This window comes from Macaca thibetana, chromosome 4, assembly GCF_024542745.1.
Source record: "Macaca thibetana thibetana isolate TM-01 chromosome 4, ASM2454274v1, whole genome shotgun sequence".
Classification (NCBI taxonomy): Eukaryota; Metazoa; Chordata; class Mammalia; order Primates; family Cercopithecidae; genus Macaca; species Macaca thibetana.
The window spans coordinates 135,544,868-135,556,408 of NC_065581.1; positions in this window are offsets into that span (position 1 = coordinate 135,544,868).

Genomic DNA, 11,541 nt, shown 5'->3' on the forward strand with positions numbered 1-11,541 from the left:
GTTGTATCCATGTATCAAACTATCACATGCACCCCATAAATACATACAACTATTATGTATCAAAAACAATTTGAAGAGAAAATGAAGAGCTCAATTAATGGGTTGACATTCTTTTTTCTTTTTCCCTCACTTTTCATTTTTAAAAATAGTTTATTTGTAATGTGTTGTTCAGAACGTAATGAAAACCCATCTCTTTGAATTCCAGGGCTCATTATTCATTGTTTTCATTGTGCTGATTTTTGTTGCACATTTCAGCCCTCTTTGTGCTGACTGTTCCCTTTTCTATTGCCCTCCTTTTTGGTTTTAATTTTTATTTCTGTAGAGACAGTCTTGCTTGATTGTCCAGGCTGGTCTTGAACTCCTGGCTTCAAGTCATCCTCCTGCTCCAGCCTCACAAAGTACCTTCTCCTTTTTAAAAATTATATGTGTGCACGGGGAGGCCACCTTTTCTAGAACTGTGTGTTTTCAAGCTTGTGATAATAAATAAGATCAACTAATGCAAGTGTTCAGACTGACTTTACTGAAGTCTTGTATGTGATGGCTTCACTCTTAAGACTACAACTTTCAGTGGGAGATGGAAGTTTTTCAGAGACCTGAACTGTGAAAGAATGACCTTCATTTTTGAAACCTATTTTCACTGAGTAAAAATTCTAGTCAGTAGTATAATTTTTCCTCTGCATTTAAATTAAGCTTTTAGTGATTTTGTTTTTCTGTCTGCTTTCTTCTTTCTGGGACTCTCATGATATGTTTAGCCTGATTCATACTGTTCCACATGTCACTGTGCTCTGTTTACTATTTTCTGTCTTTTGTCTCTGTACTTGATTTTGAATAGATTCTGTTGCTAGGTTTTCAAGTTCAACCTTTTATTTTTGCAGTGTCTAATACTCTGTTCACCCCCTCTAGTATCTTTTTCATTTCAGATTTTGTGTTTTTCATCTTTAGGAGCCACATTCCATTTTTTTACACTTTCAATTTCTCTCCTCATCATGATTCTACTCTCCCTCATATATTTGAGCATATGTACCATATTTATAATAGATACTTTAACATCATTTTCTGCAAATTTCATCATCTGTTATTTCTTTTGTTTCTGATTTCTTTTGTAACTGATTTTTTCTCATGATTATGAGTTACATTTCCCTTCTTCACGTCTAGTGAGCTTTGATGGGATGCTAAATGTTGTGAATTTTACGTTGTCGACTGCTGGATTTTTTATTTTAAAATACTTTGGTTATTTTCTGGAAAGCAATCAAGTTTCTTTTGATGAGCATATTGCCTTTGAGATTTGTTTTTAAGCTTTTTTTTTTTTTTTTTTTTTTTTTTTTTTTAGACGGAGTTTCCCTCTTGTTGCCCAGACTGGAGTGCAATGGCACAAGCTCGGGCGCGGTGGCTCATGCCTATAATCTCCATGTTGGTCAGGCTGGTCTCAAACTCCAGACCTCAGGTGATCTGCCCACCTCGGCCTCCCAAAGTGCTGGGATTACAGGTGTGAGCCACCATGCCTGGCCCTTTAAGCTTTTTAAAGTTGTGTCTAGAGTTGTCATTATTGTAAGTTTTAAATGAAGCTCCTTCAAGCCTCATGTCTTCAATGAGACCTCTCTACTTGGATTGTGAGTGCTTAATTCCTGGTTCTGTGAATTCTAGAAATTTGTCTTACAACTTGTAAGTAATTATTCATTTCTTGAAAGCTGTTTTTGTCTGGGCTTATGGAGTATTCACTCTATGTAAAAACACATTCATATTCAGGTAAAAATTCAAGGGTTCCGTACTTAGATTTCTGGACATTTTATCCATGTACCTATGATTTTTGAGTAATCTACTCCATGAATTCTAGTTGGTTAATGTTTTTATACCTTCAACCTTGGTCTATTCAACTCAGAATAATTGTCAGACTGTTTAGGTTTTCCTATCTACACTATAAAGAATTGCCTCTGGGCAGAAAGTATAGGTGATGGGAGGTCTAATATCAATACTTTCACTTCAGAATTCACAGTCCTGTGTGGCATGTTCTCCAATGTTGAAAAATAGTTTTTCCCCTATTGTTCAACGTGGTGACTACAGTTAATAACAATGTATTACATTCTTGGAAATTGCTAAGGAAGTAGATTTAAAGTGTTCTCACCATTAAAAAAAAAGATAGTTTGTTAATTAGCTTGATTTAGCCATTCCACAAAATATACATATTCAAAACATCATATTATACTCAATGAACATATATGTTTAAATAAAAAATAAATAATAAAAGATATTTTTTCTTCATAGTTTTCCATTATTTAGATATCTATGGCTAGATGTTAATTGTGGACTGTATTACTCCCTCACAGAAGAAGTAGATTGACATATATTCACTATTCATGCTACCATTATATTTCTTTGTATGACTATTGAAGGAGCTTATGTGAAACAAATGGCCATAATAAACTATCAAGTTTCAAAATATATTTGTAGATAATGCATGTCTTTGGGGAGCAGGGTGGGAGTGTGAAAGTAGGAGGAGAAGTGAGTTACACAATTAGGTCTGTGGTTTCTCAAGGGAAAGAAGTGTGTCTGAATTATCTTTTTATCCACAGAATAATCATAAGACTTGACATACAATCACCTTCCTAAATACTGTTGGTCAATGAACAAAGGAAGAAAAAAACAGATGAATAAAAAGGAAAGCTGTATACACAAAAGTAGAATTCTTTTTGTCAAATTATACAAATATATTTTCAAGATCTTGTTATATACTGCCTTTTTGCTTTTTAGAAAAATGGCACCAATTTATATTACTATCAGCCATAAAAGCATTTACTCATTTCCATGCAGGCCTGCCAACATTATGCTAAATCATTTTTATGTCTCTAAGAATTGATGAACAGCAAACATCCAAAACCAATAATTTGTACACTAGATGTTCAAAATTCCATGTCAATTTTCTTGCTAGAATTAGGATCTATTAGTAAGAGATTTCGCCTGTGAAGAAAAGTTACTTACACAATTATCCCAAGAAAAGTTATTTATGCAATTATCCCATTAACCATTTCTGTATTCAGTGTTTTATTCAAATTGGTTGTAAAAATTCTAGAAGACTACATTGGTTATTAACCTGTGATTAGGCTTTTAGTCTTTTAACATGAACCATTTATTGGACATGTTATGTAATTTTTGTCCTTATCTGATGCCATTAAAATGACTTCAAAATTAATATCAAAATATTTTGTGTTTATAAAAATTTGGCAAATTAATATTTTTAAATATAATGTATAAAGGAAATTGAAGGTTTTCTGAAAATAGGGCAGTCTACATAAACTAAAAATCTTTCATATACAAATACATAGAAATGATGGATAAAAGATAGTATATTTAATTTAAAAATACATAGTTATCCTAACAAAAAAGTGAGGGAAATCTCCAGAAGATAAAAATCTAAAGAGAACTGTACACAACAAGATTAAGTGTGAGTTGATACTTCAGTCTTCTGAAAGGGGCATGTGAATCTCGATAAACTAGAGGCTTGGAAATTAACTGAACATAATTTCATGCTGAGATAGCATGTAAGGAACTGGGTCTATAGAAAGATAAGCAATTGAAGTTATATACACACAGAGAAGAGTAGACTAAAAATTTTCTGTCCCTGGCACAGGTAGGTGATGAGGAAAACTTTTAGTCTTAGCCAGGGCTGTAGTTGAAAAAAATCAAGAAACAAAAACATTTCTTATAAATTTATAATCATGAACCCAATCACACAGGTTTCAGGTTTGAATTTTCATCATCTCTATAGTCTGGTAACTGCATCTCTGTAGTCTAGTAACTGTATACATTAACATAAATTTTATTGCTGGATTAATTATAATACTGTGGTATGTCAAATCAGATCACATAGGATTCTCATTATAAAGTCCTGGGAAGATAAATTTACAATCTACAATTCTAAAACACACAGGAAATGATGCACCACAAAAAGAGTCAGCAGAGAAAAAAAATGATATGATTAAACCCCAAGAATAACATCAAGAATAAGATTATCAGGCACAAACTATAAAATGATTATGTTTAAATAATTAAAGCAGTACAAACTAAACAAACAAGAATATGAGAAAGGTATAAATCACTATGAAGGTTACCAGGTAATTTTAAGAACAATAAATCTATATTTAAGAAAATAAATCTATAGTCACTAGAATTTTTAAAACATTGAATAGATTAAACATATGATTATATTTAGAAATAGAAGTAGTGAATTGGTAAATTGTACTGAGAAGATGATCCAGAAAGCAACACATTGTAAAAAATAGATAATGTGAAAGAAAAATGAACAGACATGAAAGATAGAATGAGAAAGTTCAACATACATATAACTGGTTTTACATAAGAAGACATTGGAGAAAATAGAAAAGAGGAAAATTTTATAAATGGCGTAAAATAGAAGTTTTCAGAATTTAATAAAGATAGAATCCAAGATTCATAAGTCAAATCAAGTAATCAACAGGATAGCAAAACTACATACACACTCAGATAAATGAATATCAAAGAGAAGATGTTAAGCAATGTGGCAAAATAATGACTTATAAACAGCATCAATACCAGTGAAATATTACCAGTGAAATCTTCTCAGACAGCGAAATAATATATTCAAAATATTCAGAGGAAATAACTGAGAAACTAGATTTTATACCCAGATAAACTATCATTCAAATGTCAGGTCAAAATGAACTGCTATTAAGATAAACAAAACATGAGCGAAATTACAAATGATGCTGAGTGAATTATTAAGAAAGGTACTTCAGGGAGGAGAATATTAATTTCAGGAAGAAATGAGATGCAAGAAGTAGAAAAGAACTTTTTACATCTTAATAAATCTTAAAAACAAAAGATTAAATGTATAAAATAATACTACATGTGATGACTGGTTTGTAGCTATAAAAACAAGGGAATATGAAAATGCTGCCACAATATTAGTATGTAAGATGGGAGATGCGTTAATAGAGTTCAATCATTCCTCAAAGGCATGAGAGTAATTTAAAAAAAAATTCTTAATATTTCTTTTTATATTTACATAAAGTAAATTCACTCTATTTGTTATAAACTCTAAGTTTTAAAAACTATTATTTTATTTCTTAGAGACAGAGTCTCACTCTGTCACCACGAGTGCAGTGGTGTGATCATAGCTCAATGCAACCTCAAACACCTGGGCTCAAGCGATTCTCCCATCTCAGCCTCCCAAATAGCTGGGACTACAGGCATGCGCTGCCACACCTGGCTTGCTGTACATTCTGAGTTTTGACAAATGCATGTAGTCATGTAATCACACCACCATCAAGATACTTTCCATTGCCCCCCAGATTCCACTGTGATTCTTACTGTAGTCTGCCCCTCCCCTCATGCCTAACCGTAAACATCCACTGATTTAACAGATCACCATCTTTGTAGTTTTGTCTTTTCTGGAATACCATGTAAGTGGAATCACACAGAATGCACCCTTCTTAGTCTAGCTTATTTCACTTAACACATGCAGCTGAGATTTAGCCAATCTGTTGAGTACATCAACACTTCAGTCTATTTGATTCCTGAATAGTAGCCTTTGTCCAGTTATTCCAGCATCTGGTCATCTCAGAGTTGGCATCTGTAGATGAACTTTTCCTTCAATTGGTTAGATTTTTGTGATACTTTTCATACATTTGTATTTTACCACAGGCATTTTGAATATTATATTGTGAGACTCTGGGTCCTGTTAAACTCCTGTGGAGAATGTTAACTGCTGTCAGCAATCAGTCAATGTTCAGACTAAAAGATCCATCTTAGACTATGGTTCCACTGTCAGTTCATTTTTCAAAGCTGTGCTACGCTGTATGAATCCACCCTGTGCATGGGCCAATTTGTGAATCTGTCCCTGTTTTATATCATAGTTCCATTCCCAAAGCCTTTGCTGTGCTTCTTTGGGTATGTTCCGTACATGCAGAGATTAAAATGGGGGCTTGTGTCAGATTTGTTTGTATAGAGAGTTCTCTTGCCCAGCTGTCTCATTTCAGGGATTCCCCCCACATTCTCAGACTCCTAAAGTTCCCTTTTCTCAATTCCTCTGGCCAGAAAAACGGTTCTGCTAAGCTTCTGCTATGATAATTACATGTTCAGTTTCCTTTTAATCTTTCAATCTATGTAGGGGTTTAAACGTATTTCCTAACATTGACCTAATTTTTCATTCATCCAATGAACTCCACTTGGTCATAATGTTTTATACCAGTAATACTTTGTTAAATTCTGTATGTTAATATTTCCTTTACGATTTCTACATGATATGATTTGAATTTTTATCTCTGCCCAAATCTCATGTCTAATTGTAATCCCCAATTTTGGAGGAGGGGCCTGGTGGAAGGTGATTGGATCAAGGGGGTGGACTTCCCCCTTGCTGTTCTTGTGATAGTGAGTTCTCATGAGAGCTGTGTGTTTAAAAGTGTTTAGCACCTCCACCTTCACTCTCTTCCTCCTTCTTCAGCCTTGTAAGATGTACCTGCTTCCCTTTTGCCTCATGCCATAATTGTAAGTTTCCTGAGGCCTACCTATAGCCATACTTCCTGTAAATTCTGCAGAACTGTGAGTCAATTAAACCTCTTTTCTTTATAAATTATATGGTCTCATGTAGTTCTTTATAGCAACGTGAGAACAGACTAATACACTGTGCTAATAGTTTCTCTCTGTCTGTCTCAGTTATCTTACATCTTGATAAATCTAAAAGATTAAATGTATAAAATAATAATGCATGTGATGACTGGTGAGGATTTCCAATCAGTCAACCCTAACTGAAATTCCTAGTGACTTTAAAAAATCCCACTTTTAGAAAATAGTGACTCAGCAGGTGTGCTATGTGTCAATCAGCACTGCTGCCATTTTCCCTCTGTGTACAAACAATGAAAACAACAGCTTCTCTTTATGCCACCTAAATTTGTACAGACCTAGTGCTCTCAGACCAAGTGAATCTTTTAGCACAGGATATAATATTTATGTATTCAGTACAACATTTTCACACATTTTTGGTGTTATTGCTAAGGTATTTTGCAAATGAAGTTAGATGTTATGATGATTAATTTTATGTGTCAACTTGGCTAGGTTATGGTCCCTAGACATTCAGTCAAATATTAATCTAGATTTTTCTTTTCAGATATGATTAACATTTAAACCAGTCATAGACTTTGAGTAAAGCAGATTACCTTTCTATAATGTGAGTGGGCCTCATCCAATCAGTTGAAGGCCTTATGAAAAAAACACTGGCTGTGCACAGTAACTCACTCCTGTAACCCCAGCACTTTGGGAAGCCGAGGTAGAAGGATCACTCAAGCTCCGGAGTTGAAGACCAATCTGGGCAACATAGTGAAATCTCGTCTCTACAAAAAATAAGCAAAATTAGCTGTGTGTAGTGGTACACACCTGTGGTACCAGCTACTGGAGGGGGCTGAGGTGGGAGGTTCACTTGGGCCCAGGGGGTTTGAGACTATGGTGAGCCAAGATTGCGCCACTGCACTCCAGCCTGGGCCCCAGAGCAAGACCCTATCTCAAAAAAGAAACAAACAAAGAAAAACAACAACAACACTGAAGTCTCCCAAGGGAGAAGGAATTCTGCCTCCAAATTGAGATATTAGGTATCAGTCTCTGGCCTGCAAGCCTGCCCTGCAAAATTCAGACTTGTCATCCCCCACAATTGTGTGAGCCAATTCCTTAAAGTAAATCTGTCTTTCTCTTTTATTCTTATTCTAGCTACTTGAGGCATTTATTTGATGCTTGATATTGACAAAATAATTTCATCTCTCTATTCTTCAACTCCCAAACTCATTCAAGTAATTCTACCTTCAACATAAATCCAGTCCTTAAATCAAAATGTCGAAGAAATGGGTCTTGTTGATATATACTTAAGCACAACAAACCTTTGTCATATATTCCAGTAGTTTTTATTTCATTTTTCCATGTTATTAAAGTTTGTGTGAAATGGACATCATTCAGCTTACTAGTATAACTGCTTTTGTCGCAGTACATTTCTGAGTAGAATGTACTGCTGCTCAAAAAAAGGAGATTTTTTTTCCCTAGAGATTTATGGAGGATTTCCAACCAGTCAACCCTAACTGAAATTCCTAGTGACTTAAAAAAATTCCACTTTTAGAAAATAGTGACTCGGCAGGTGTGCTATGTGTCAATCAGCACTGCTGCCATTTTCCTTCTGTGTACAAACAATGAAAACAACAGCTTCCCTTTATGCCACCTAAATTTTTGCACAGACCTAGTGCTCTCAGACCAAGTGAATCTTTTAGCACAGGATATAATATTTATGTATTCAGATTACAACATTTTCACACAGTTTTTTGGTGTAACTCACTCCTTAACCCCAGCACTTTGGGAAGCCGAGGTACTGGGCCCCAGAGCAAGACCCTATCTCAAAAAAGAAACAAACAAAGAAAAACAACAACAACACTGAAGTCTCCCAAGGGAGAAGGAATTCTGCCTCCAAATTGAGATATTAGGTATCAGTCTCTGGCCTGCAAGCCTGCCCTGCAAAATTCAGACTTGTCATCCCCCACAATTGTGTGAGCCAATTCCTTAAAGTAAATCTGTCTTTCTCTTTTATTCTTATTCTAGCTACTTGAGGCATTTATTTGATGCTTGATATTGACAAAATAATTTCATCTCTCTATTCTTCAACTCCCAAACTCATTCAAGTAATTCTACCTTCAACATAAATCCAGTCCTTAAATCAAAATGTCGAAGAAATGGGTCTTGTTGATATATACTTAAGCACAACAAACCTTTGTCATATATTCCAGTAGTTTTTATTTCATTTTTCCATGTTATTAAAGTTTGTGTGAAATGGACATCATTCAGCTTACTAGTATAACTGCTTTTGTCGCAGTACATTTCTGAGTAGAATGTACTGCTGCTCAAAAAAAGGAGATTTTTTTTCCCTAGAGATTTATGGAGGATTTCCAACCAGTCAACCCTAACTGAAATTCCTAGTGACTTAAAAAAATTCCACTTTTAGAAAATAGTGACTCGGCAGGTGTGCTATGTATGTATCAATCAGCACTGCCGCCATTTTCCTTCTGTGTACAAACAATGAAAACAACAGCTTCCCTTTATGCCACCTAAATTTGCACAGACCTAGTGCTCTCAGACCAAGTGAATCTTTTAGCACAGGATGCAATATTTACGTATTCAGTACAACATTTTCACAAATGTTTGGTAAATACATAATATGTGCCAGGAGCTGTGCTACACATGAAATATAAAAATTATCCTTACTTTTGAAACACATATCATCTACTAATGGAAGAGACAAGTGAGTAAAGAGAGCATTTGAATACAAAGTTGTGATTTTGACAAAAAGACTGTGTCAGTTATCAATTTATTACCTCTCAGCTCCAAATCCATTCTTTTATCGCTTGACACTGAAGAAGCATTTCTCTTGCCAGCAGGCATGATGTTAGGCATTGTCAGTAGAGGGCGCTAGAGGGACACTGAGGGAGGATGGGATGTCTCTTCCTGGTTCCAGTGGGGTTTTTTTTTTCCCCCAACATTCTTGCTTCTGCAGCGCTGGACTGGCATTCAGGACACCTAGTGGCGCTCACTTCCAGGGAGTTTCAGCAGCACCGCTGTAGAAATCTTGCAGTGGTTCCAAAAGTGCTCCAGGAGGCTTTACAGTAGTGAGTGAGATACAGCAGTACTTCCCAAAGCAGTTTCCAGGGGAGGGCTGCAGTCATCTCAGCAGGCTCTCCAGGCATCTCATTCTCCTAGCAGCAGCTTTTGGATGAACTCTGTAGTCACCCCAGCTAGCTTCACATCAGTATGTTCAGTGGCACACTGCTGCAGGTAGATTCTGGTGAATTCTGTGGGTGCCCAGAGAGTTCAACAAAACCTCTTGCTGGTGACTCTGGTTTTCTGGTGATTTCAGTCAGTACCCAGCCAGCTTCTTCCCAGCCAGTTCTACAGCAGCCCAGCAGGTAGCTCCCCAGAAAATCTCATCAGCATCCCAGAAGGCAGTGTCCTGCCTACTAGCTTAGCCCATGAGCATCTCAGCAGGAGACTTACAGCTTGTGAGTATCAGCCTGCAGACTGTGGACCAGCTCCAGCCTGGGCAACCCAGTGAACTTCTCCACCATCCAGGGGACAGCAACCACTCCAAAGAGCTCTGAGTCCCAGTGTTGGAGAGGGCCTCCTTCCTTGAGTAAACTCACTCAGTCTTGGGGTATTCTTTGAATTTATTTTTATTCCCTTTTTGTAATTTTCTCTGTAAATAGTTAATGATTCTTTATATTAAACATTCTCTTTTCAAATTACTGTGTGGTTTCTGTCTCCTTATTGGACCATAACTGATACAAGCACTATTTATTATATCCTAACCATAGATAAATTGATTGACCCTAAGTTGATAGTACCTAGAACATTACAAAGTATAATGAAGTGCCAAAATACCTGTATTTACATGCTTTCCCTCCTTGCTTAATAATGCATATTATACCTTAAATAATCACAGATTTTTCTAATCTTCTTTATTCCTCAGTGGCCACTATTAATCTTCCTTTTATCTGAAAAAAAATGTACCTGAAAGATCCATTTTCATGTCACCTAAAAATGAATGTTGAAGAAATAGTAGAGTGTATCATACCAGTCTGAAATAGTTTTCTCCAGCCCAAACTAAAGTCCATTATAAATTTAACTCCAAGTTTAATCATCCATTTCCTTGGGGATTAAATTTGTGAAAAATTGCGTATTAATCAGCAAATGCTCCACTTCACTACCTCATCAATGCTGAAATTTCAGAATCAAACTTCTTTGTGGAGACACATTGATCTGTAGGAGAAGACAGGTGAGTACGACTGAATTAAACTTTTTAAAAATATTAATCATGGAACAATATCTTACATCTTATGAAAGCAAGTTCTCATTGACTTTAGGGGGTATATTATTCCTATTATTTTAAGGAATTGCAGATATAGAGGTCTGAGGCAATATATTCTAGAATGCAGTTCAGTAACACAGCAGCAGTCTACTGGAATCATACTATGGAAAACACACAGTGGGACAAAAAGATGAATCCAGGTCCAGGTCCTGCCCTTAAGGAGTTTATATCCAGCAGGGAAGAGATTCATGTAAATAACTTGTAGAATTTAGGACATACTGAATGAGTAATAAATAAAGAGTATGGCAGTCATGAGCAAGTACCTTCCTACCCTCCAGCTGCAGGGAGTGTAACGTTGCAGGGAGTGTAAAGCTGCAGGGAGTGAACAAGGTCCCCTTATGACAGGCATCACAGCTTTTATACTGAAACCAAGCTTCCTGTAGGCTGCTCCCAGCCAACGACTGAGAGTGGCAGCCATACTAGGGCAGCCTGTTTCTGGAAGAAGTCAGACTCCTCTGATGAAAGGCTGGCTTGAGGATTTACCACCACCCTTGCTGAACTTTCTTGATAACTATACTGCATCCAGCTTCCTTCCCTTTTCTCTCTTCTTCACTCAGGGTCATACCTGCATCATAGTCTGATAGTTCCCCCAGCCTCCCTTGGCTCTTCATGTTCTCTCC